The sequence below is a fragment of the Nicotiana attenuata genome, unplaced genomic scaffold, assembly GCF_001879085.1.
Source record: "Nicotiana attenuata strain UT unplaced genomic scaffold, NIATTr2, whole genome shotgun sequence".
Lineage (NCBI taxonomy): Eukaryota > Viridiplantae > Streptophyta > Magnoliopsida > Solanales > Solanaceae > Nicotiana > Nicotiana attenuata.
The window spans coordinates 9,667-16,132 of record NW_017670721.1 but is presented as its reverse complement, the minus strand read 5'-3'; positions in this window follow the sequence as shown (position 1 = coordinate 16,132).

The following is a 6,466-nucleotide window of genomic DNA, read 5'->3' as shown; positions in this document are numbered from 1 at the left end:
CTTTCGCTAAGAGGACTGCACTTCTTAGACGAGATGAATACACATATACATGTCTTTTTCACTATGGTGTGTAACCATGAGTTGTAAGATTGGGAGGTGGAGACGGAAGGATAAGAACAAAGAAGGGAGTACTTTCTTGCATAAAGCATAGATGAGAAAAGGTCCAGAGATAGAATGAGGTAATCCTTGGGCAAGACATTCGAGACAAGCTCTTGAAAAATTCTAAAAGCCAACAACAATTCAACTACTTCTGTTCCACTGCATTTTTTGAAGGCAAAATGTTGTATATGTGGTTCTTGCCTTCTTGATTCTTTCAAACCGCATATAAACTACTGAAATTGACATTCAGCAACACTCACGGAAACCCAGAAATTCAGACAATCCAACAACTTCAGGGAGATTCCCCACGAGGCTCTCCACAAGGTTCTCCACGAGGCTCCCCACGACGGTCTCGTGAAGGCACTCCTGATGGATCTCACAGATGGACAGGCTCAATTCGAAAATGTTGAAACCATGAATGAGGCTCTGCAAAAACTTATTGCCTCTCAAGTCAATAACGCTCTTCAAGCTTTTGTTAGCCAATTACCTGTTGTTCCACCCACATCTACTCCAAACAACAACACTTTGGAGAATCCTCGTTCAGGATTGGTTAATTCAGGCAGCGGTGGAACCCGTAGTGAAACACAAGAGAGAGACCTAGGTAATACAATTAACTCTGATTTACAAAATCTAGTACTAACCTTGCAGAAACAGCTTAAGGAGCAAAATGAACGCATAGAGCAAATACCTGGAGTACCGCCCGTGATCAAGGGAGTGGATATAGATAAATATTCCCAACAACCATGGAAGCCAAGTGCTGCTCCCCTCCCAATTCCAAAGAAGTTTAAGATGCCTGATATTCCAAAGTATGATGGTACATCAGATCCACGAGATCACGTTACTGCATTCACAACAGGTGTCAAGGGCAATGATTTGACTAAGCAAGAAATTGAGTCGGTCTTGGTCAAAAAATTCGGTGAAACACTCACTAAAGGAGCCTTAACATGGTATTCTCTTTTACCCGAAAATTCTATAACTTCGTTTGCTGAGCTTGCAGATTTATTTATCAAAGCACACTCGGGAGCTCAAAAAGTTAAAAAGCGAATGGAAGATATCTTTAAAATCAAGCAAGGAGACTCAGAGTTACTTAGAGAGTTTGTAGATAGATTTCAACGGGAAAGAATGACGCTGCCACGAGTACCTGACAATTGGGCAGCCATAGCCTTTGCTAGTAATTTGAATGAGAAGAGTTCAGAAGCCACGAGGCGACTCAAAGAAAGCCTTCGAGAATTCCCAGCAACAACGTGGAATGATGTCTACAACAGATACAGTACAAAGATGAGGATTGAAGAAGACATTATTTTACGACATAAAACAGAAGAAAAGGTAAGCTCAAGGCGTGTGGAAAATGAAAAGAGATCCGGTAAAAACAGGTACGAACCATACATGGGACCTGCGGGAAAGGACTCACGATCAAGGCAAGATAATCAAAGGTACGATCACAAACCTAGGAACAGGGAATCAGGCTCCTCATCAAGGTTCGGGAATGATCGAAACACACGCGGGTCACGAGACGATGATGGAAGTCTAAAGGCAAGGTTCGGTGGTTACAACTTCAATGTAAGCACCTCTGAACTCGTGGCTGTTTTAAGGAGCATGGGAGATAAGGTACGATGGCCAAAGGAAATGCGATCAAATCCGAACAGACGAAACCCTGATCATTGGTGCGAATTTCATAACGATCATGGGCATAAAACAGCAGATTGCAGGTTTCTACAAGGTGAAGTTGATCATTTGTTAAAACAAGGGTATCTTACTGAGTTGTTCAGTGAGAAAGGTAAACAAGCATACATGAAGAACAGACAGGAGCCTCCAAAACCACCTTCGCCCAAGAGAACTGTCAACGTTATAAGTGGAGGTGAAGAGATCAATGATGTATCATATAAAAAGGTTTCAAAAGTGACTTGTACTGGAAGAGTAGAATGTTATATTCAACAACGCAGACGCCGAGGGACTCATAACTCCGCATAACGACGCACTGGTAATATCTTTACTTGTACATGATACTAACGTGAAACGAGTTTTGGTTGATCCAGGTAGTTCTGTAAACATTGTTTTAATACGGGTATTGCGCGAGATGCAAGCGGAGGATAAATTAATCCCAAAGGCACATACTTTGTCGGGATTTGATAACTCTAGTGTTGTAACAAAAGGGGAGGCATTACTTACCACATTCGCAGAAGGCGTCGTTAAAGATACCAAATTTCAAGTGGTAGATATGGAAATGGCTTACAATATGATTCTTGGGAGGCCATGGATTCATGACATGGAAGCTGTTCCTTCAACTTTACATCAAGTTATTAAATTCCCATCTCCATGGGGAATATGCCAAATCAGAGGCGATCAACAAACATCTAGAAGCATCAATTCCGTTGCAGATTCAACTGTTAAAGGTGAAGACAAATAGCAATTACAGAATTTAGGTGAGGGTAACACGGAAACAACCTCACCTGAGCAAAAGCAAACAGATCTGGATTCAAGGCCTGATACCATTCAAGAACCGGAGGAGAATGAGAACATTAAAACAACTATAGAAGAGCTAGAGGCCGTGGTGTTATTTATACATTGGCCCGAGAGAAAAGTGTACATAGGAGCTAATCTTAGCCCGGAGATAAAATGTAAATTGATTGAATTTTTAAAAGCTAACGCAGACTGTTTTGCTTGGTCCCATTCTGACATGACAGGGATACCACCGGAAGTCATGACTCATAAGTTGAATGAAGATCCATCATATCCTCCCGTCAAGCAAAAGAAAAGAAAGCAAGGAACTTTCAAAAATAAGGTGATTCAAGAGAAAGTTCAAAAGTTGCTAAAAATTGGTTCAATTCATGAGGTAAAATATCCTAACTGGTTAGCTAATACTGTTGTGGTTCCTAAGAAGAACGGTAAGTGGTGAGTTTGTGTAGATTACACAGACCTTAATAAAGCCTGTCCAAAAGATTCCTTTCCTTTACCGCACATAGACCAGTTAATTGATGCTACTGCAGGGCATGAGCTATTAAGTTTTTTAGATGCATATTCAGGCTATAATCAAATCAAGATGGATCCAGGTGATGAAGAAAAAACTTCTTTTATAACAGACAGGGGGACTTATTGTTACAAGGTAATGCCCTTCGGTCTTAAGAATGCAGGTGCAACGTATCAAAGGTTGGTCACTCAAATGTTTCAAGAACATTTAGGTAAAACCATGGAAGTATATATAGATGATATGCTAGTTAAAACTCAACATTCAGAAGATCATATATCGCACCTATCTGATACGTTTAAAATTTTACGAAAATATAATATGAAATTGAATCCAGAAAAATGTGCATTTGGTGTGGCATCAGGAAAATTTTTAAATTTTCTTATTTCTAACTGTGGTATTGAAGTGAATCCTGCACAGATTAAGGCCATTGAAGAAATTCCAGATATATTTTCCAACAAGAAATAGGTTCAAACACTAACAGGAAGAATCGCAGCTTTGGGAAGGTTCATTTCTAAATCATCGAAAAAATATTTTAAATTTTTCTCGGCTCTTAAGAAGCAGGATCATTTTGAATGGGATGAGGAGTGTCAACAAGCACTTAGAGATTTGAAAACATACTTGTCAAATCCACCTTTGCTAGCAAAACCCAAGGCTGGGGAGAAACTTTTCATCTACCTTGCTGTTTCAGAAGTTGTGGTAAGCGCGGTTTTGGTATGAGAAGAGCAGGGTAAACAATCTCCTATTTAGTATGTTAGTAAATCTTTGTTAGATGCAGAAACACGGTATCCACAATTGGAAAAATTAGCACTTGCTCTAATCATGGCATCTAGGAAGTTAAGACCTTATTTTCAATGTCATCCCATTGTTGTAGTGACTGCATACCCCTTACGTAATATATTGCATAAACATGAATTGTCAGGGAGGTTAGCTAAATGGGCCATAGAGCTAAGTGAATATGAAATCACGTACTTACCTAGAACAACAATAAAATCACAGATATTAGCTGATTTCGTCGCTGACTTTAGCCAAGGGATGCAATTAGAAGCAGAAAAAGAAGTACAAGTACTAAATGGGGCTAATCCAGGAACATGGACCTTATTTACTGATGGCTCATCTAATGTAAAAGGTGCAGGATTAGGAATTGTTTTAGTACCACCTACAGGTGAAACTATTAGGCAAGCCATTAAATGTCATTCCGTAACTAACAATGCAGCGGAGTATGAAGCTGTGATTGCAGGTTTAGAATTGGCACGAGAACTTGGTATAAATCAAGTAGTGATCAAAAGTGACTCGCAGCTCGTGGTTAATCAAATGCTGGGGACTTACACAGCTAGGGAAGCAAGGATGCAACGGTACTTGGAAAAGGTACGGGAACTGATAAGGCAATTCCAAACTTGGAAGGTCATACAGATATCGAGGGATGAAAATGTTGAAGCAGATGCCTTAGCTAATCTCGCATCCGCAGCTGATGTAGCAAAAGATGCAAATGCTGCAATTATACATTTATTTCACTCAGTTCTCGATCCAGATAAGAATGAGGTAAATTTTAATAATTTAACTTGGGATTGGAGAAACGAAATTGTTGCTTTTTTACAGTATGGTGCCGTCCCTAATGACAAAAAGCAAGCGCATGCACTTCGCAAAAAGGCTGCTCGTTACTGTTTAAAACAAGGGAATCTTTATCGTAAGTTGTTCGGTGGTCCATTAGTAAGATGCCTCGGACCTTCTCAAACGGAGTATGTAATGAGGGAAATACATGAGGGGCATTGCGGGAATCACGCAGGAGGAAGATCACTGGTTAGAACTTTGATTAGAGCAGGATATTACTGGCCTAAAATGGAGGAAGAAGCGGAAAGTTTTGTAGCTAAGTGTGATAAATGTCAAAGGTACGGTAACAACATGCATAGACCTGCGGAGTTTTTACATCCGATCATATCACCATGGCCATTCATGAAGTGGGAAATGGATATCGTGGGTCCATTACCACAAGCAAAAGGACAGGTAAAATTTTTGCTCGTGCTTACTGATTACTTCACTAAATGGGTAGAGGCAGGAGCATTTAAACAAGTGCGAGAACAGGAGGTCAGAGACTTCATTTGGCGTAATATCATCTGCCGATTTGGTGTACCAAAGGAGATTGTATGTGACAATGGCCCTCAATTTATCGGAGCTCAAGTCACTGAGTTTTTTGAGAGCTGGCAAATTAAAAGAATCACATCTACACCTTATCACCCAGTAGGTAATGGGCAAGCAGAATCAACGAACAAAGTCATAATCAACAATTTGAAGAAACGTTTAGAGGAATCAAAGGGTAATTGGCCTGAAGTGTTACCCGGAGTTTTATGAGCATATCGCACGACAACAAAGACGAGCACAGGTGAAACTCCTTTCTCTTTAGTTTATGGAGCTGAAGCATTAATCCCAGTTGAAATAGGAGAACCGAGTACAAGATTCTCACAAGCAACACAAAAGTCTAATGATGAAGAGATGCGGGTCAATTTGGATCTATTGGAAGGCAAGAGAGAAGCCGCATTAATAAGAATGGCAGCACAAAAACAAGTGATCGAACGATATTACAACAGGAAAGCACGACTGCGATACTTCAAAACTGGGGACTTCGTGCTTAAAAAGGTTTTTCAATCTACAAAGGCAGCCAACGCGGGTAAACTAAGTCCAACCTGGGAAGGACCCTACAGAGTTCGAGATATTGCAGGAAAAGGAGCATACGAGTTAGAAACAATGGACGGGAAGGTGCTTCCTTCACATTGGAATGCAGTTCATTTGAAGAGATACTACTTCTAAGGCAAAACCCACGGTCAGGTATCACCATGTTGAATTATATTTTTTTGAATTGTTAAAATTTTACTAACGATTTTAGATGATAGGCAAAACGCTAACCCGTACTAAATGATGAGTCACGACCTGTAAGGCGAAATGGAATAAACTAAAATTCCTGGCCCAGGGTTACAATTACTCTGATAGAAATTTAAACGGGTTAAAGCAGTCTTCATCTATAATCGTACCTCCGAGTCCCGTATGTATTTCCTTTTCAGGAAAAGGACCGAATGAGGGAAGCTATCAAGTGCTCGAGGCTTCATACTTCAACACTCAAAAACTTGGGGGACTACATAATATACACAAGTATATATAAAGAGGGCAGAGAAGATTGAAGAACAATCAAGCCTGGGAAAAAGTCAAGTGCAGAGTAATAAAAGTCAAATGAAGTCATGAGCCCAGGCTAAAGAAATTCTTACTGTAATTAGGGTAAAAGCTGTGTACTAAAGCAGGTTGTAAATAAAAACCTTGCATTTATTGTTCTAAAGCAGGTTGTAAAGAAAAACCTTGCATTTATTGTTCTAAAACGGGTTATAAAGAAAAACCTCGTGTTTATTATTTTTT